The 22,378-nt window shown below is 42.0% G+C and overlaps 1 protein-coding gene across 1 annotated transcript in view; it reads right to left on the bottom strand.

The window, feature by feature from the left end:
• Lypd6 (LY6/PLAUR domain containing 6) overlaps positions 1-22,378 on the bottom strand; it is a 138,463-nt gene that overhangs the window by 51,239 nt on the left and 64,846 nt on the right. The window lies entirely within an intron of this gene.

The raw sequence follows: 22,378 nt of genomic DNA, 5'->3' as shown, positions 1-22,378 counted from the left end.
AAAAAAAACAATACAAACAAACAAACAAAAAACCAAAGCTCATTCCCTTAATCATTATATATTCTAATAAGTATTGGACCCTGTTCTACATTCTAGGGCTATGTAGAAAACAAGAGATAAAAGCAGTTATCTGATACTGTACTTCAATCTATTTCTGACTTATGCAAGCTCTGAATTTTTGGAAGGAAAAAATATGGTTCAATAAAATTAATATTAGTGTTCAGCTCAAGAGCCGACTGATTAAATACAGCTTATTAACATTTTTGGCTCGGCATAGCTCAAATGTCTTCTCCAGGCATGATGGCTGGGAACACTTTAAAATACAAGAGCAAAAACCATAACAGATGGATTTCTTTCAGACTACCTGGCAGATCTCAGAATCCCAAGACTGCTAGACAGCCGTTCCCTCCAGACACACTACAATTTTACCATTGCTACTTTCTAAATGCTTTTCCAAACAGTCCTCATTTCCTCATTACTGTGGCTAGCTCTTTGCTCTCTTCCTTCACTTTTGCGTAGGCTGTGGTAACTTCTAGACTGCTTTCCCAGCCTCTGGCTCCTCTTCTGTCCTATCTTCCAACATTATAGACTTTTAAACCAGAATTCTACTAATGAAGTTTTACAGCTCGAAACCACCTTGGGGTCCAACTGCTTCCAGAACATAGTTTACATTCTTCACTGTCATCTCATGGAAATACAGAGCTTAAGCAAGCCCCAGGAGAATCATAAAACAGGTGGCTGGGACTCTGGAGCAGTCATACCATCTTAGGTAAAGAAGTCCACCACTCTGGAGAGCCAATATCTGACAAACCTATGCTCCTGAGTCCTGACGGGGGGAGGGGACAGAACCACTTACTTGTATGATACCAATACTATTTTAAAAAGGATCAGTAGCATGCCAGGGAATTCAAATCCAGTGGGCTCAGCCAGTGATACCTACCATTTAAAGGCTACCTGCTAAGGAAGCATGACACCACAGCATCCCCACAAGACCCACTTCATAGAGAAGGGATCAGGCTTGGGACCAAGTCTGTGATATTCATTATGGATTCCATACTGTGAATGGCTGGCATCACAGACCTTTGGACCAGCCTTCTAACTATCTTGGCTTAAAAGCTATATCATCCCTCAGAAGGGATCAGATGCTGTCCTTTACACTGAGGCCTCTAAATAATGTACTGTCCTGAGAAGAAAGAACCTATGGGCCCCAAACCAAAGCATGAGGGCAGAGTGGCTTCTCTTTAGACAGTCCCATTTGTTCCATGAGGGATGTTTCACCTTCCATCTAGAAACTTCTGCTCTGGGAAGCTGTAAGACCCTAAGGTGCATACTCTTGCCATTGGGCAAGTCAAGGTTCCAGTGAAAAAGCTATAGATGTTCACAACAGCAGCTTGAACACTCTGTGCCCAGGGAGCTACAGAATACCATACTGCAGGAGTAACTGACCCAAATTAGCAGGAAGAGGCTTAGCTGCTTCCACTGAAACCCACTACAACTGTGAAGAGTCAGTACAGCAATCTTAGCCCAAGAAAGGAAAAGCCAGAAGACTTCAGAGCCCAGGCAAAGGATATGGCAGACCTGTCATTAAGATCTGCCAAGGTGATAAGTAAGGATCTGTGTGCTCAGAATGGGCAGTGTGAGACCCAAAGTTAACTGCAATAAGAGAGGGATGGTTTCTCTCGTTCAGCTGAGGGCAGCAGCCCATGGGAGATAGGGGTGGGGATGCTTCTTAAATGTGAATGTAGAAAAGCCTGCAAGCCTCAAGGGATGAACTTCGGCAGCTGGGACTAAGAACATCTTGGATTTCCTACCATGGGGAACAAATGAATCCATGACCACACCTGTAGTACTTGAAAAATCATCACTACATAAATAATAAAGCCGTACTTCCCACAGGCTGCTGCAATTCATTGCCTTAGCATGTCCTGTCCATTTGGAGTAAAATGGGACTCCTCTGACAGGAGTAGCTCAAGGATTCTTATAGTTTCACATCAGCTCCTTCTTGTCTTTCCCGATTCTCTTCTTCCTTCCCTCTTTCTCATACTGCAATCTGACAGTTCTCCCAGCTCCATCCCATGTCCTTCAACAATGTTTATACTAATCAGTCTGTTTCAGGGCTAACCCCATCTGAACAGGACCCTCCCTCTTCCATCTCTACCACCTCTAGAGGCATTCTCTCTACTTATTACCCCTATGCTAACAGTGTGCTCACAGTCACCACACTCATAGCCCAAAAGCTTTCTGTTGCCAGGCCTGGGGCTTTGTCTGCCATGCCCCTTGTGAAAAAGCCCTCCCACCCTTCTCTCCTCAGCCTGAGGTGTTTAAGCTAGTCAAGCAGTAGACTTTGGGCTGGCCTGCTCTCCTATTTCTGTTTACGCATGGCTTGGCTGGAAAACGCCCTACATCACGTTGCAGGGTTCCATATGTTGCACAGGTGTGTACCCACACAAGGCTTCTTTCCCTTTAGATAGGGAAAAATCAAGAGCAATGCTCACCCAGCCAGTACTCAGGAAACATGTTTCATGGCATAAATGCTGCCATGAGGACTGGCAAAGATAATTCTACTGAGGTCTCAATAAAAATCAGAAATTGATGTACATGCATGTGTGCATGTATGCATGCATGCATGTGATCCCTTGATTTTTAAATATTACACACTCACTCAAAATTAAAAAGAAGTCAACTTGATGACAAGTCAAGTTGAATGAATGGACTGTTAGCCCAGTATGACTGCTGGTATCTAACACTCTAAAACACCTCCACAGCCCCAACCAGGAGCTCAAGGAAGGTACCCTATGAGGCTAGACCAATGGGCAACTGGAAGATACCGAGTGTTTAAGTTCACAGGATGCTCTCTATCCCAGGCTACCATAGACTGCATTCAACTTACCAAGAAGGCAACTGAGTACTGGCTCTCTTACCCAACAAAAGAACCTAACACAGGCTAAGTCCTGCACCAAGTAGTGAACATCTAGATTTGATTAAGAACCATCCTTTTACTTCCAGAAAAATAATAATTTACTAGGAAAGAATAACATGAAAATGGTACAATTCTGTATTATTTTGAGTAGATGTCATTAATGTATTTTCTGCTAAAAGTAACCATCTTGATTTCTCTAATATTTCAATCAAGCACAATTATGACATTAGCAAAGATGCTGTTTCAGGAAAGTCTTACAAACACCTGTCTGTTTCCAGGGTGGCAACAGATGAACTCTGGTCCTTACACAATGTAGAATGTAGGGCTCGGGTGCTATCTCAGTCAGGAAAGTGCCTGACTTGCAAGCATGAGGAGCTGAACTTGCTCTCTGAACCCACATAAAGAACCCAGTATGGTGGCATGCTTGTTTTCCTTGAACTGGGAAGCTGGAAGAGCATATTCCTAGAGCTTCAAAGAAGGCCGGCCAACTTTGTCTACTCGGTGAGTTCCATGCCAGTGAAAGACATCTAAGAAGAGGACAGTAGCAGATGAACAGCAGCTGAGATTGTCCTCTGACCTCCATAGGCTCCTGCATGCACACTAACACACACAAATTATAGAAAGTAGGTAAGAACTTAAGAAATGTGAATACTGAGCATTTCAAAAACAGTAGTGGTGGGGGGTGGAGAAAGGGCTCAGTGTTTGAGAGCACTGGCTGCTCTTCCAGAGGTCTGAGTTCAACTCCCAGCTCCCACGTGGTATCTCACAACTATGTATAAAGGGATCTGATGTCCTCTTTTGTGTGCAGGCATACATGCACTCATATACATAAAATACATAAATAAATCTTTAAAACTAATAGTAGCAAGAATTTAATAAATATTCCAGTAAGTGCATCAACCTTCAAAATCATAGCTTTTCTCACCATACCGACTTTCTTGTTCTCACAATGCTATCAGATATAAGTAAGCCAGGGAAAAAAGAATCTGAAGAGCAATCCTGCTTCCTAACCAAGCATCTGCCTGGCCAAAATCCCACCACCTACCTGTTACATCCCATTTCTAGTGTCTTGGGTGTATTTTAACACACACACACACACACACACACACACACACACACACACACACAAATTGTTCAGACTCTGGAATTGTTGAGGACCTGGGTATCTATCGTAAAGGTACAGCTGGCCAGCATGAGGCTCTGTCTGTAGCTTATTCACACGTGCAGTGCCCTGCAAAGGTTCCATCTGGTGTGCTCACTTGCTATACAGTGTGCTGTGTGCACTGCGCTCAGGACGAGGGTAGACTTGGCACCAGTTCCAACCCCTGGAGGCCACCTTTACCGAGCAAATCGATTCCCAGGCAATGTCTGGGCTCTACAAAGTAGATATGTGAACTTCACATTCCTAATGACCCTGGCCAGCACTTTAAAACACCCAAATTGAAACCGCTTCATGTCAGTGAGTACTGGGAGAATTTTAACAACTGGATTAAAAGGCCAATCAATTGGTAAATCCCCAGGGGAAGAGCTAATGCCAGGGAATAGATTAACCGTTAACTGATTTCAAGAGCAAATGGAAAGTGCAAATCTCAGAGAACCAAGGTGAGAAGGAGAATAAAGAAAGAGGCAGAGAGTGCAAGGGCTGGAAGAATCCAGAGCAGCAGAAACCAGTAGGCTGTCTGTACCAGGACAGGAAATAAGTCTCTCTCCTACCACCTCCCTTACCCCACACTTTCCATTTTCATCATGCAAATAAAATGTGGGCTGTTTTATTCTATTCATCTGTTTCTTTGTATGTAGGTGTAATAACCAGACACTAACAATGTGCCCAGTATTACGGTGGAGAAAGAAAACAAGGTTGAGCCTAGGAGTACACTTCTTATCAGTCTATGTGAATTGCATTTTCTTAACCACGAACAAGTATTCAAAGACATAGGAAATGTCTTCTGCAGGATATGCTTAATTCCAGGCCAGCTCTCCCTACTATCTAGTCCATTTCTTGGTCAAACACTTCTACTGGCAATCACTCTGTGAGCAAGTCAATTTATTTCAAATTATATCCCACCCCACACTGCCAATCCACTTACTAGCAAAATGGATTTGAGAAGGCCTATAATAAAAGATTCATAGTAAGGCTGTTAAATAAAACAAGCAAATCAAATGCATGGAAAGGAAGGGGAGATAAAAAAGCCCAGGCATGGTATTGACGGTGATTGAGGAAGGAGCACAATTCCAAGTTTCCTACAGGAAAGGCAGGCATGGAGGCATGATGGGGTTATCATTCTTGTTGTCTGCAAAAAGATTTCATGCCAGTTTGTCAAAGGAGACATTTTTACCAGGTGCTGAATTCTCAGAGACAGTCTGTCAGGCACTTTGGGAACATTTTGATTTTACGGCCATAAGCCTAGACACTGGTTCTCAAGTCTGACCCTAAAGGAGAAAGCTTATTACAGTTGGCTGAGTCCTGTTCTCACAAATTCTGATCCAGATGTCTGCGAGTTCAGGCCTGAAGCTCTGCATTTCTGACAGACTCCCCAATGCTGCTACTTCGAGACCACACTGACACCATAAGACTCAAGACTTCCCATCCCAGAATACTGCTAGTAATGGTTCTGTACTGACTTTTCCCCCAACTTGACACAAGTTAAACGCATCTGGGAAGAAGGAACCTCATAAGAAAATCCTCATTAAGAAAATGACTCTAAAATGGATAGAAGTAGAAAATATCATCCTGAGTGAAGTAACCCAGACCCAAAAGGACAGGGATGGTATGTACTCACTTATAAGTGGATATTAGCCATAAAGTCCAGGAGAACTACGCTATAATCAGTGGACCCAAAGAAGCCAAATAACAAGGAGGGCCCAAGACAGTATGGTAGAATCTTTATCAGAAGAGGAAATAAAATAGATATCAGAGCTGGATGGTGGGAGGAAACTGGGTGGGAGAGGGGATGGGGAGAGGGGTCATATGTCAGGAGAGGATGCACTTAGTCCTCCAGTGACTTGATGTGCCAGGATGGGTTGGGGGTGGGGGATACTGGGGATGGGTGATACCTAGAGGGCAGCTTCCCCTTCTCAAAGGAGAAGGGAATGGGGGGGGGAGGATCTGAGTGAGGGCGCACTGGGAGGAGAGGGGGCCTGATGTTGGGATATAAAGTGAATAAATAACTTTCATAAAAATTTAAAAAAGAAAAAGAAGAGGAAAGAAAAAGAAAATGTCTCTATCAGATTGGGCATTTTCTTGATTAATGACTGATTTGGGAAGGATCAGGCCAGGCAGTTTGGACAGTGTCACCCCTGGGCTTTCTGATTCTGTTTTTTGCCTAGAGTTCCTGCCCTGCCTTCCCCAGTGATGGAGCGTGGCCTGAAAGGTGTAAGATAGAAACAAAACAAACAAACAAGCAACCCGCTTTTCTTCCCCAAGTTTCTTCTGGTCATGGTGTTTTATCACAGCAATAAGAATGTCAAGATGGTTCCATCAAGTAGTTCTGCTGAAGCCCTGGAGGAATCCTTAACCCCGCCGGCATTTCAGTAAAAACACTGAAAAATAACTCAGTGGAAGGATTTCTGATGCTAAGGAGCCAAACATGCTCTTCAAATGATCCAATCAGAAAATAAAACAAGAACTTGAAGATGGTCCTGTGTATGACCCTCCCTAACACAAACATGGTGCAGAGCCTCAGATCAGACAGTGGCTAGACAGACGCTCACTTACAATTTGTAAAGTGCTGATTCACCAACAACAGACCATTTCACACAGAAAGCTGCTTTCTGGTCAGCATCTGAAACACATTATAATTCAGTTCCCAAATCAAGTCTCAGTGATTGTGGGCCAGCTCAGTTGGGTAAAGCCGCTTGCCACCAAGGCTCACTGCCTGAATTTAATCCACCTCAGGACACACATAGTGGAAAGAAGGAATCAACATGGAAAGTCATCCTCTGACTTGCAAGAGCACATTCAAAAGCACCCAGTGCCTTTAGAAAATCTGCACTCTCTTTTATTTCTTCTCTGTTGACATGGGAAAGGAAGATCAACTGTCGTAAGAATTAACATAAACACTTTTTCTAGAGAAGAGAGAGTAGTTACTTTCAACATAAATAGCATCATTTACCTTCTAGTATCCCTGGGTACCATGGACCTGAGCCACAGCATTCAAGTCCACACCTGAGGCTACTTGTCCCCAAATTCTACTTAGCTAATACTTGTCAAAAGCACTTGCAGCCTCAGGAGACAATGAGAGCATTTAACCATTGTACCCAGTTACAAACACAGAAAAAACCACAAACACAAATATATCAACACTTACACTTACAATAGGCCTGATTTATAAAATTAACAACACCCCCAAATAGCCCGGCATGATGGTGCAAGCCTGCAATCTAAGCAATTAGGAGGCTAAAGAAGAAAAATCATGAATTTGAGGTCAGATCCTGAACTCCCGTGCCCTTTGGGTTGAGGGCATCAATGAAAACAAATCAGGCAGATACTCTAATTTGCTGTTTTCAAAAACTGAGTTCAAAACATTTTAGCTAAGTCCATATTGTACACCAAGCACTGGATCAGATGCTGGGAATAAGGGTGCAAACCCTAGCTCTTCTGACCGTAATTAGCACTGTGGCAAAGCAGAGGTCTCCATGTGATTCAGGTAAAGTGGATGTTGGATGTGTGGCTAAAGAATATCAGCTGTGCCCAAGGGATGGGCACAGTCAACTTCTTGGACTCTCAGGTATTCTGTGGAAGGTATGACCTCACAGACACCCTAAAGAGGAGCCATAGCTCATGGAAACAAAACCAGAATAGTGAACAACCCTAAACCAGTCACTTAAGGTTACATATACAAATTATTCACCCCTTTCCTCATTACACACCAAAAAATTGTGCCCAAGATGGCAAGTGCTGGCCCAAAACCCACTTTCCAGAATTCCTTTCAGAAGTGATTATGGCAGTTCCTGTTCAACATAAGTGGAAACCACCAACAGGTTCCTGAGGATGCCTCTTATTCAACTTTTGTTTTCCTATCTTTGTCCTTCACCCTTCTAGATGCTTATAATACAGGCAACAAGTCTAAAGGTGTGGCTGCCCTTTGATGAGGAGATTGAAGTTCAGAGAGATGGGGAGAAGCACTGGAACTACCACACCTTCCCAGGATGGCCCACATCCAGGGTTTGGATTGTGGAGAAAAGTAAATTCTGATTTAGTTACTGCCTTGACCTGAGGAGGTATACAAACAGGATCTTATACATACACATAGATGGTGCTGAGCAAGAACCACCACTTATTTTTCTTACTGTCATAAAAGCTAGTAGGCTTGCACATGGTAGCACCACCCTCCAATCCCAGGACTTGGGAAGCTGTAGTTGGAAGACCATCAAACCCAGCCCACGTTTCACCATGAGTTACACCATGTCTCAAAACACCAGGAAGGGAATGCCATAGAGTAACATGACAACAATGGTCAGCACTGTTTAGTTGATAGTTTCCTCCAAAAACTATTTCATACCAATGCATAACCCCAGAGAGCAAAGATTTGTTTTAACACTTGCCCTTCATCCTGCAAAAAAAACAAAAACAAAAACAAAAAAACCCACTGAGCTATGAACCCACCCATGTGTGTGCACACGTGACCATTTATCATCTCCTTACATGCCATCACCAATCTCAAGCTCTAATATTGTCCTTTCCTCTTGTCACCAAAACAGCCATCTGTCATCTTAGCCCAAACAGCCAGCAAGAAACGATGCCAGACTTCTAAATTCATTTTTTTTTCCTTATCTTCAAAAGGAAGGTTGGGAGCCAGATAACCCATGCAGATGCAATTAAGAAATCCAAAAGGCTCAAAGGATCCATGGTCACTACTGTCCACACAGCAGTGTGTCACTAAATTTTCCTTCTGGCACAGAAGCACCAGGCCATTAGGTTGTCACTGCTGTACCTCAGCAACCACACTCAATGTTCAGAATCAACTTCTGGAGCAGCGGAACTGGAACAAGCCCAGTGCAGCAGTAAGGGCTGGGAAGATCACAGGATTGCTGCCCTCTATCACAGTTCCAGACTCTCAGGCAGTATAGGAGAGTGGCAGGAGACAGAAGGCAGGAGGCCAACACTACCTTGACTCGCCTAAGTGGCTTTGAGATAGAACAAGACAGCACACAGGCAGCGAATCTCTGCTAGCCCCACCACATCCTAGTGGATAATCTCTAGGATGAAGCCAGGAAGAAAGACTGAAGTTCATTACAGTAAAGCAGATTGTTCCAGATCAAGCAGTGTCACCTTGCAGTCATATAAATAACAGGGTCAAGTGTGCAAACAGTACAGGAAATGGGAATCAAAGGAGGGGGGACAGTGACTGAAAACATCAGAGGAGTGTCTTCACTTTGCAAAAGTCTGCACTCCATATTAACGTTTTCTTTAGAAACAGATTTGCATGGTCTTGCTAATGGTAATCACCAGCAACAGAAGGAAATTGTACCTTTTGTTTTCAAGCTTCTACTTCCTTTTCACGTCTCATATTTTCTATGACCTCTAACAGTTAATAAGTGGTTTAGCTATCTTATTTCTGATTTTAGTTAAAAATCATCAGTGCCTCCTGATGAAAACAATAAGCGGTCAGGCATGGCGGCTCATGTCTGTAATCCCAGCACTCAGAAGAGACAGGCAAAATAACCACTGCAAGTTCTAGGCCAACTTGGTCTATGCAGAGTTTTCCAGGCTAGCCGAGGGACTATACTCTCAAAATAAAATAGAAAGACAGATAGTCAAAGCATAGCAAGTTACTGACAAAGGAAAAAGATCAGACTGGCATGCACGCTGCTTGTGCAGAACCCAGAGAAGAACTCACTCCTGGGCTTCTATGCCCAATCAAGGTATCACATGAAACAGAAAATGTATAGGGAAGATACAACTCCACTGGAGAGGCTGGACTAACAGTTGCCACTTCATGCCAGGGTCTATTCTATGCATTTCACTTACTGTGGCAGGTCATCTGCAGATGTGGCTACTATTCTTGCCTCACCCACTCTCCATGAATGCCAGCCACACTTTTAAATCTATGTATTCAAGGCGAGAGAAGGAAAAGCAGTAAGAATTGTTATTGAGGATCTAGCATTAAATCTAAGAAGATAATATGCCATGACTAGGAACATGTCAGTTAAAAGTTAGAGATTCCTGCAGTAAGAAATGAGCCCAGAATATTTTGTCATAATAGACAAGAATGGAAGAAAAAAAGATGTCAGGAAGAAGCAGGGCTGAAAGCAGGTGGGTGAGAGGGGACCCGGGACAGGGACAAAGCATCCCTAAACTCTCACTATGACCTGCCACTAATAGAAATTAATATAACTGACTTTTAAAGTGGGGAATTGAGTAGGCCAATTACTATAGAAGAGATTGGGGGATGGAGCTGAATTTCTATTATTAAAAGGGAGAACAGAAATGGGTAATTTCATAGTGGGTTGCATGTATCTTATACAGAATAGAAATCATTAAAATTAATGATTCAAGATGATAGACTCTCAGGCAAAACCCTTAAAGCCCATCATCTTAGGGGAGTCACTGAGACTTAAAATGAAAACTAGTGCAGGTAAGTGTCAAGGAAGTGGAGGTGTTCCGTGTGTGAACACGTACACACACTCTAAGTAGAATCCAAAGGAATGTGGCTGACAATGGCGGCTGTTCAGTGGGGAAAAGTCATTCCAGTGGGTAGTTTCCATAAGACCATTGCCATCAATCAACATGGCAGCCATGTATGTGAACTGAAAGCAGTGGGCTTTGACAATAGGGTCTAGCCAAAGACATTTGGTGAAGCTAAGTATCTATGTAAAATAAAACTTAGTTCAAGATAAGAAGAAAATTAAAGTCTTTAAACATGAAAATATCTAATCATTAAAAAAAATAATCAATTGTAGATCATATCCCAGGCCACACCTCAGGCAGAAGCCTCCTTCCTCACCATAAATCAGGCAAGCACCCTAAATCCAAGGAGAGACTGCCCTCCCCCACCTTGCCTATGTCAACCAGCATAACCCCAATCATCCCTCCTCTCCTTGTTACCACGTCCTGGCCAGCACCTCCAGTGAAAGTCTCATACTCCAACAGCAGCTAGGCCAGCATCCTGAATCCTAGAGACCAATGCAGCTCTCTGAAAACCAGGCAGAAGCCTCCTATCTAAACAGAAGCGAGGCCAGCATCCTGAATCCTAGAGACCAGTGCAGCTCTCTGAAAACCAGGCAGAAGCCAGGCCAGCATCCTGAATCCTAGAGACCAGTGCAGCTCTCTGAAAACCAGGCAGAAGCCTCCTATCTAAACAGCAGCCAGGCCAACATCCTGAACCCCAGAGACCAGTGCAGCTCTCTGAAAACCAAGCAGAAGCCTCCTGTCTAAACAGCAGCCAGGCCAGCATCCTGAACCCCAGAGGACACCCAGCTGATCAGAGGCCACACATATTGACAAATCTCCAGCACCCAATTTGGGTGGCAACCCCCTACTGGACCAGAGGCCATACAGACTATTAGAAGTCCAGCCTCCGATTTGAGCAGAACCCTCCTACTCAACCACAGGCCAATCCATCCAGAAGACTAGACAGGAAACAGAAACCAAGGAAGAAAACACCCACCCAACAAAGACAAACTCAAAAATATGTACCTAAAACTATAACCTCTCCAAATCCAGATGCCTAAAGGTCAGTGTAAGAACACAACCAATTACAGGCAGAGCAATATGTTACCACCAGAGTCCAGCCATCCCACTACAGTCCTGATATTCCAACACAGCTGAAACAAAAGAAAGTGACTCTAAAACCAACTTTATGAAGATGTTAGAGGTCCTTAAAGAAGAAATGAACAAATCTTTCAAAGCAATCAAGGAAAAGACAATCAAAACATTGGAGGAAAGTAACAAATCTCTTAAAGAATGTCAAGAAAGCCAACAAACAAACAGGTAAAGGAAACAACTGCTCAAGGACTGGAAATGGTAATAAAGGCAATAGAGAACATAAACTGAGGGAATTCTGGAAATGGAAAAAATCTAGGTAAACAAACAGGAACTACAGACACAACCATCACCAACAGAATACAAGAGATGGAAGAGAAAAATCTCATGCATTGAAAACATGATAGAAGAAATAGATACATCATTCAAAGAAAATGTTAAATCTAAAAACTTCCTTACATAAAACATCCAGAAAATCTGGGACACTATGAAAAGACCAAAGCTAAGAATAATAGGCACAGGAGAAGACTTCTTATGGCCCTTTTAGCTCAGAGGGCCAGAAAATAGTTTAACAAAATCATTGAAGAAAAACTTCCTAACCTAAGAAAGGACATGCCTATAAAAGTACACAATCCTATAGAACACCAAACAGATTGTGCCAGAAAAGAAAGTCCCCTTGACACAAGATAACAAGAACAGTAAATATGCAGAGCAAAGAAAGAATGTCAAAAGCTGCAAGAGAAATGGGCCAAGTAACATTTAAAAGCAGGCCTACTTGGAATTACACTCCAGTTCTCAATGGAGAAACTAAAAGCCAGAAGGGCCCGAAGAGATACACTGCAGAACCTAAGAAGCCACAGATCCCAGCCAAAACTACTGTAACCAGCAAAACTTTCTATCACAATACATGGAAAAAACAAAATATCCCATGATAAAATCAAATTTAAACAATACCAATCCATAAACCCAGCAGTTTAGAAGGTACTAGGAGAAAAACTCCAACTCAAGGAGGTAAACTATGCCCACCAAAACACAGGCAATAAATCTTACACCAGCAAAACAAAACACAAGGAAGAGAAGCACATGCACATACACGTGGACACACACACGCACACTCCACATACACATACACACTACCACCAACTACAACAAAATAACAGGAATTAACAGTCATTGATCATTGATATCTCTCAATATCAATAGGAGTCCCTAAAAAAGATAAAGACTAACAGAATGTATGTAAAAACAAGATCTATCCTTTGCTACATACAGAAAACACATGTCATCATCAAAAAATAGACATTACCTTAGAGTAAAAGGTTAGAAAAGCATTTTCCAAGCAAATGGCCCCAAGAAGCAAACTTGTGTAGATATTCTAATATCCAACAAAATAGACTTTAATTAGACAAAAGAGATGGGGAAAGACACCATACTCATCAAAGGAAAACTCCTCAGGAGGGTATCTCAATTCTGAACTTCTATGTGATAAATGTGAGGAAACCCATATTTGTAAAAGAAACATTATTAAGGCTTAAATCACATATTGAACCTCATGCATTGATAGTGGGAAACTTCAGTGCCTCACTCTCACCAATGGATAGGTCACCCAGACATAAACTAGACGGAGAAATAGTGGATCCAACAGATGTTATGGACCAAATGTACCTAACATATCTATACAACATTTTACCCAAACACTAAAGAATATACCTTATTCTCTCCACCTCAGGGAACATTCTCAGAAATAGACCCTAGACTTGGTTACAAAACAAGTCTCATTTAAAATAACACCCTGTATCAAACCAGACCATCACATAGTTCTGGATACCACTGGACTTCAACAACAACAGAAACAACAGAAAGCCTACAAATTCAATGAAACTGAACAACTCTCTACTGAATGACTACTGGGTCAAGACAGAAATAAAGAAGGAAATTAGACTTCCTAACATTCAAGTAAAATGAATGCACAGTGTCTTAGTCAGGGTTTCCATTCCTGCACAAACATCATGGCCAAGAACTTGCTTGTGCACAAATAGAAAGCCTAAGACACACAGTATACCCAAACTTATGGTACACAATAATGCTGAGAGGAAAGTTCACAGCACTAAGTACCTACATAAAGTGAAGAGATCTCCTACTAGCAACTTAATAGTACACCTGAAAGTTCTAGAACAAAAATAAAAATAAGCAAACACACCCAAAGGAGTAGAAGGCAGGAAATAATAAAACTGGTGGCAATACAAAGAATCAATAAACCAAAGATCTGGTTCCTTGAGAAAAGCAACAAGATAAACAAATCCTTATCCAAACTAAAAGGCAGAGGATGAAAATCCAAATTAAAATCAGAAGCAAGAAGAGGCACATAACAACAGCCACCAAAGAAATTCAAAGAATCATTAGGTCATACTTCAAAAACTTCTACTCAACAAAACTGCAAAATCTAAAACAAATAGACAACTTTCTTGATAGATACCACTTACCAAATCAAGATCAGAAAAACAATAAATAGAATTATAACCTCTAATGAAATAGAAGCAGTCTCCAAAAAAAAAAGAGTCCCCTCCGCAAAAAAAAAGAAAAGAAAAGAAAAGAAAAGAAAGAAAGAAAGAAAGAAAGAAAGAAAGAAAGAAAGAAAGAAAGAAAGCAAGCAAGCCCAGGGATAGATGGTTTTAGTGCAGAATGCTACCAAACTCAAAGAAGAGCTAAACCCAATACTCCTCAAACTATTCCACAAAGTAGAAACAGAAAGAACACTGCCAAATTCGTTTTATAAGGCCACAGTCACCCTAATACCAAAACTACTCAAAAACTCAAAAAAGAAAGAGAATTACAGGCAGAAATTACAGAAAGAGAAATTATAATTTTTCTTATGAACACTGATACAAAAATAGTCAATAAAATACTTGCAAACTGAACCCAAAAACACATCAAAAAGATCATCCACCATGATCAAGTAGGCTCCATCTCAGAGACACAGGGATGGTTCAATATATGAAAATATGTCAATATAATGCACAATATAGACAAACTGAAAGGAAAAAAAAAGGATCACCTCATAAGTCTTTGACAAAACCCAGCCCCACTTCATGAAAAAATCTTGGAGAGATCAGGGATACAAGGTACATAACTAATTATAACAAAAGCAATTTACAGCAAGCCAACTTCAAATTAAATAGAAACTCAAAGCAATTCCATTAAAATCGTGAACAACACAAGGCTGCCCACTACCTCCTTATCTACTCAATATAGTAATTGAAGTTCTAGCTAGGGCAATAAAACAAGGAAAGGAGACCAAGGGGGTACAAATTGGAAAGAAAGAAGTCAAAGTGTCCCTGTTTACAGATGATATGATAATTAATATATATAAGTGACACCAAATATTCTACCAGGGAACTCCTACAGCAGATAAACATCTTCATCAAATTGGATGGATACAAGATTAACTCAAAAAAAATGTAGCCCTGTTACATATTGTGGGAGTTTGAATGTAATTGGCCCTCATAGGCCCATAGGGAGTAGCACTATTAAGAGGTATAACAGCCTTGTTTAGTAGATGTGGCCTTGTTGGAACAAATGTGTCAAAGTGGAACTAGGCTTTGAGTTCTACTGTATTCTCAAGCCATGCCCTGTGAGGCATTCTCCTTCTGCTGCCTGTAGATCAAGATGTAGAACTCTCTGCTCCAATAGCTCCATGTCTACCTGTATACTGCTATGATGATAATGGACTAAACCTCTGAAACTGTTACCCATCCCCAATTAAATGTTTTCCTTTATAAGCATTACCATAGTCATTGTGTCTCTTCACAACAATAAAACTCAAACTAGGACATACAAATGACAAAGGGATGAGAAAGAAATCAGAGAAACAACACCCTGCATAATAGCCACAAATATAAAATATCTTGGGGTGATGCTAAACAAGCAAGTGAAAGACCTAGATGACAATAACTTTAAGTTTTTGAAGAAGGAAACTGAAGATATTAGAAGATGGAAAATCTTCCATGCACATAGATCCATAGGCTCAATATGATAAAAATACCCCCTTACCAAAAGCAATCTAAGTTTCAACATAATCCCCATCAAGATTCCAACACAATATTTATGTACCTTGAAATAATAATACTCAGTTTCATATGGGACAAAACAGGATAGCTAAAACAACCCTGAACAATAAAAGAACTTCAGGAGGTATGACCATCCCTGGTTTCAAGCCAGAAAGCAGAGATATAGTGATAAAAATTACATGGTACTGGCATAGAAACTGACAGTTTGATCAATGAAATCATACCAAAGATCCAGATATAAATTCACACACCTATGAACACCTGATTTTTAAAGAAAGATATCCATAAATATGCAATGGAAAAAAGAAAGTATCTTAAACAAATGATGATGGACTAACTGGATATCTGCATATAGAAGAATGCAAATTGATCCATATTTGTCATCATACACAAAGCTCAAGTCTAAGTAGATCCAAACCTTAATATAAAACCTAAAACACTGAATCTAATAGAAGAGGGAGTGGAGAATAGCCTTGAGTGTGATGGCACAGGAGACAACTTTTTGAACTGAATGCCAATTGCACAAGCACTAAGATGAACAATTACTAAGTGGGACCTCATGATACTGAAAAGCTTCTGTAAGGCAAAAACCGCCATCAATAGGACAAAATGGCAGCCCACAGAATGGGAAAAGATTTTCACCAACTCCATACCTGACAGAGGCTAATATCCAAAATACATAAAGAACTCAAGAAACAAGACATCAACAAACTAAGTAATCTGATTTTAAAATGGAGTACAGATCTACAGAGAATTCTCAATAGAGGAATATCAAGTGGCTGAGAAACACTTAAAGAAATGTTCGGCATCCTTAGGCATCAGGGAAATGCAAATCAAAACAACTTTGAGAATCCATACACCTGTTAAAATGCCTAAGATCAAAAACGCAAGTGACAGCTCATGCTATCGAGGATGTGGAGCAAGGGGAACACTCCTCTGTTGCTTGTGCAAACTTGTACTGCCATTATGTGAATCAATATGGTGGTTCCTCAGAAAATTGGGAACTGATCTATCTCAAGACTCAGTCATGTGACTCCTGGGTATATAATGAAAGGACACTTCATCCTAGCCCAGGGAAATCTGTTCAACTATGTTCACAGAAGCTTTACTCATAACAGCAGAAACTGGAAACAATCAACCAAAAAATGAATAAAAAATGAGGTACATTTACGCAATGGAGTATTACTCAGCTGTTAAAAAATGACATCATAAAGTTTTCAGGCAAATAAATGGAACTAGAACTAATCATCCTGAGTGAGGTAACCCAGACCCAGAAAAGACAAGCATGGCACACACTCATTTATAAGTATATATTAGCTACATATTAAAGAATAACCCTGCTACACAATTCATAGACCAAGAGAGGCTAAATAACAAGGTCAGCTTAAAGGGGATGCAAAAATTTTCCTGAGAGCTGGGCAGTGGTGGCACACACTTTTAATCCCAGCCCTTGGGAGGCAGAGGCAGGTGGATTTCTGAGTTTGAGGGCAGCCTGGTCTACAGAGTGAGTTCCAGGACAGCCAGCCAGAAAACCTCCAATGTTTGTCAGGTCTATAGGATGTGCTGGAACCACAGCCTAGCTTAATAGTCATCAGAGAGACTTTATCAAGCATCTGATGGGAACAGGTGCAGAGTCCCACAGCCAAATAGTAGGCAGAGCTCAGGGAATCCTGTGGTGGAGGAAGAGGAGGAGGGTATGGAGGAGGAGGAGGATGTGGAGGGAGAAGAGGAGGAGGAGGAGAAGGAAGGATTAGAGGAGCCATAGGGATCAATGATATCATAAGAACAGGGCCCATAGAATTGACTGACTGAGACTCAAGGGGTCTCAAAGAGATCAGTGAACCTATATAGGTCTGATCCAAGTCCTCTGTATATATGGTATGGTTGTGTAGCTTGGTGTTCTTGTGGGATTCCTAACCCACTAGCCACTGTGGAGCAGGGGCTGTCTCTGACTCCTTTGCCTGCCTTTGGTACCCCTTTCCTCCTACTGGATTGCCTTGTCCAGCCTTGATGTAGGAGTATGTGTCCGGTCTTAGGCTGGCTCTTTTCTGAGGGGAGGTAAAGGAGTTGTAGATTCAGGGGAAAGAAAAGGTAGAGAGGAGAGAATTGGGGGAGGGAAAGGTGGGAGAGCTGCAGTAGGGATGTAATATATGAGGAATAAATAAAGAGGAAATGCAAAAAAAGAATCAATTATAATCCTCACTCCAACAGAAGCAACCAGACGGAAGGAATCACAGCCACTCTTAGAATTCATCAATGGAGATGCTTTGTAGCCACATCCCCTTACTTAAAACATTCCGTACAGGAAAAGGGAGGGACTACTCACAAGGGCCAGGAAAACTCAAAAGGGTACTATATCCACAAGCCCCTCCCCAAGGTTATAGAGGAAGCAGCTCCTACCTGGAAGACGAAACTCTCTGGTAGAGCTGACTACAGGGTGGACAGGGAGTTCCAGAGATGTAGCCATCAGGAGTCCTCTGGCTAGGGTAGCTTTTCAGTGATATATCTGCTTTTCAGTTACCCATGCCCAGTGAGGGATATCAATAAGCTCATGGACTCCCTATGCTGCAGCTAGATAGAACTGCTTCTTGGGTCTATTGCCAGTGTCCTATCTTGGATGAATGAACATTTATTCATTAATGATAGTACCAGTAAAGCCCAAATACATATCCAGTGATATCTGTCAACAATATATAATATGATTTAATGGGTGGGAAAATAGGAACATACTACCATATGAATTGGTGTGTATAAAGTAGAAGGGATTCAAATGTCAGTGGTCATCGTAGAAGTGTGGAATTTCACATGACACAAAATGTACCAGAGATAAGATTATAATATATTAGAATCAATGCCAAGTTAATGTGTGTGGGGAGCATTCTCCATATTGTTTTTCAAGATGTTTGGAGTAAATAAGAGAGGCCCATAGCACAGTACCTGGCACAGAATGATTACCATTCTTTCTATTCCTTCCACAAAGCTAAAGCTCGCCTGCTGAAACACTGTCTAGACTCTAGGTGCTGCCCAACTGAGACCCAGACAGATGGGAAACTCTCAAATCATCTCTGTCCAGAGGAATGACAACTACTGGCTGACTTCCTCAAAAACAGCTGTGCAGTGAGACAGGATGCCATCACTGCTTAGGTATATGAGCTGAAGCAAAACCCTTCACTTCTGACTCTGCACACGAAAGGCCCAAAGTATACTTGCCAGCTGCTGGAAAGGTGCATTTTGTGTTTGGGACCATCAAACCTCCCAAGCCACACAGACAAGCTTTGGGTAGTATCTCCACGTCTCCACTGTCTGCTCTGAGCAGAGCTTCCCATCGCATTTAGTGCAACCCAAAAGCATACCACAAGGGAGTTGAGAGAGCTAGCTCAGTGGTCTAGAACACTTGTTGCTCTTGGAGAGGACCCGGGTCCAATTTTCAACACTCACATGGTCATTCACAAGCCTCTGTAACTGCTGTTCCAGAACATCCAATACCTTCTTCTTACCTTGGTAGGCAGCAGGCATTCCAAAGGTGCACTTACATGCATGCAGGCAAAACACCCATTCACATAAAGTAATCAACTATTTTTTAAAAATCCACCACAGAGAGAGCAAGTCTCCATGATACTGACACTGCCTGTGGCGGTCTGAATGTTCAAGCCCCAGGAGCTAAATCCATGCTAAAACTTAGAACACCCTCTGTTCAAATGCCATAAACCCTATTTATTCTTGTTGGCTGGGGAAAGCTATTCTCATCTTTTCTCACAGTATATGATTGCTCAGCTCTCTTGCTCTTCAGACCTGTGCACAATACCCTCTGATACTCAAGTGCTATCATGTCAAATAAAGCAGCTCCTGGGCTCAGCCAGGTCTCTGGGGCAGACCCTTGTACACAGCAGGCAGGACTGCAAGAAACACCCACCTACTTGCTGGAGCTACCCTGCTGTCTGCATTCAGCCTCCATGGACTCAGTGAGCCTTAATGCTTGATGAACTGGCAATTTAACATCTTCTAATACCCTGAAAGAGCAACCCTGAGGTTTTTTTTTTTTTTCCAAAATGTATGCTTCTGTAGTTGTGTGTTAAAAATAACGCAGTTACTTCTACACAGCTAAGAGCTCGGAATTAACAAGCTCACCACCAGTTTTGACCAGACTGACTTCACCTGTCATCCCGCTGGAAAGGCTAGAAACACAGAATGCATTTTAAATGGCATCTTTTCCAGCCCAATCAGCCCTCAAAAACCCTTCTGATGGCAGCTATTTATGTGTGAAACTAAAAGGCTCTGGATGCATAAATGTATTCAGATGACTGATTATAATTACCATGAAAAAGGGCTCGTAGCTATCACGGAATCATTTCAACTCTGAGAGGGGTTAAAGATGTATTCAGGGCTCTGCACTGTCAAGAGGACACACTGAGAGAATGCAAGACCGTACATGCATTCTCCATCCCGCACCTGGGCCAAGGTGCAAGGATTTGTACTGTGCTCCTGCAGGAAGCCACAGCCTGGTAATTGACACAGAGCTTTCCTAGAGTCTCAAGTATGAACCTAAAGAATTTTGAAAAATATACATATATTCAGCACCTTTGTAAAGCTCCCAGTAAATAAATAACATCAAAAAACATAGCAGCACTGTATTGCAGCGTCCGGCTTATGGAAATGATAAGGCTTATGGGAATGACAATAATTCCCACAGTGTGATCACATCCCTGTCCCTCAGGACAACTCAAGAGTACTCTGAATTTTATAGAGTTGAGGGGAAAGCTCTGCCAAGTGTTCACAAATTCTGCCCACTTTACTCCAAATTCAAATAGCCACTAAGGGACTGTTTTCTACAAGCATATTAATGGTGCTATCCAAACCTGTGTTTGTATGTCCTCATGCTACTTAACAGTTCTGACTCGTGTACCATAGACCATGCTATCTATGTGGTACCATGTGTACCATAGACTAAGCTGTGCTGTCCCTCTCCAGCTCGCAGGGTGAGGCCCCAGCTCCTGGGAGACAGCATGCAGTGGTGGGACTTTAAGAAGTAACCAGAATAGGTGTGTTCAAAAGGAAGAGACTCTCCTGATGGGCAGAGACTAGAGTAAGAGCTTCTCCCTACTGTTGTATGAATATGGACATCTATAACCCCGGGCCAAGGTTTCACAAAGACCAGACTGGCTGGCACATTGCTCCAGCCTCCAAAACTATGATTAAAATAAATGTCCAGTGTTCAGAGAAGCCAGTCCATGTGCATCTGTCATGGCAGCCTGGGCTTACTAAGACATCTGCCTTCCATGGGTCCCTGCTGCTCTGTTTCCTGGCACCAGGCAACCAAACCATTCATCCCATGGAGGGCTCTTCAGCTGTTCTTCCCTAGGATACTGAACCACATTCCCTTCTAGTTGATACATTGTTTTCAAAAAGCTCCACTCTTCCAGCAACATCTCTCTCCATGACTGAAAGGGAGGTATGTAACAGCAAGTAGAAACGCAAGGTCATGTCTAGTCCATCACACCTCTTTGGATGGCATATCAGTCACTCTGTGAAACCAGGTTTAGTATGTCCTCTAGGAGGCTCAAATGATGTACATAGAAAACATGAGTTGTGCAGGGCCATGTAAGTTCAAAATACAATTACACTGTCTCAGCTCTTTTTTTTAAATCTCACTGAAAATCAATGCAAAAAGCACACAAAACCAGGAGCACAACCACAACAATAACATCGACGACAACGACGACAACAGCAACCTATACACATGACAACAGCCATAGTAGACTATGCTTCTTGAACTGTACTTCAAGTAACTTCATGAGTTTCTTCATTGCCTATCCATTCTTTGCAAAGTAAGAGGAACTCTACTTCCTCAGGAAGACCCACACACGCTGCAACCCTGGAATCTTCTCCCTGCCTTGGGAATCTAAGGTCTGACTGACCATGGCCTGTCACCCATTCATCCAAGCAATACCATTGTGAAATTGTATGTGGCTCCTTCTAAACTTGGAGATAGTTGGCACTGCAGTTTATTGTTTACAACAGGGCAAGACATTTTCTCCATAGCCAAAAAAAGAAGAGAGAGAACAAGAGAAAACTCAGACATTTTGAAAAATTTTCTACCCTAGCCAGTGCTGCTGAACAAGTGGTTCCATGACTGACTGAGATACTCCATGAAAGGGCCAGGTCATATCTTCAAACTTCAGACTACGTCACAGTACCTGGCACATGGCAAGAGCCAATTATTCAGTAAACAATCAGGATACACATGGAAAGGAGTGCTTATGTGGGCTTTCTCCTGCACACAGTAGGTTCCTAATCCTAACCTCCAAAGTTCTCCTTGGAGAATTTACAGCTGCTGAGCCTACCTCTGGCTCTGAAGTCAGAACTATGGCTTTATACCCCACAGGGACAGTGATTCTGCTCCTGACATGCCTGAATTCTTTTCTCCATAAAGTAGGGGAGCTAACAACCAGCATGTAGGCTTGTTGTAAACACTGAAGAGATACACACACAGCTCTTAGAACATTACCCAATAGACTATACAGACTAAAGGTCGTTTTGTATGTTTGCCACACTGAGAGTCAAAACCAGGACCTGGCATGTGCTAAACAAGTGGTTTATCAGTAAGCTATATCCCAGCCCCAAAATCTATCTGTCTGCCTGTCTGCCTGTCTACCTACCTTTCTCTCTCTCTTTCTCTCTCTCTCTCTC

Source organism: Mastomys coucha, unplaced genomic scaffold, assembly GCF_008632895.1.
Source record: "Mastomys coucha isolate ucsf_1 unplaced genomic scaffold, UCSF_Mcou_1 pScaffold15, whole genome shotgun sequence".
Lineage (NCBI taxonomy): Eukaryota > Metazoa > Chordata > Mammalia > Rodentia > Muridae > Mastomys > Mastomys coucha.
The sequence above is the reverse complement of the archived record's forward strand: the minus strand, read 5'-3'. Positions and strand labels throughout refer to the sequence as shown.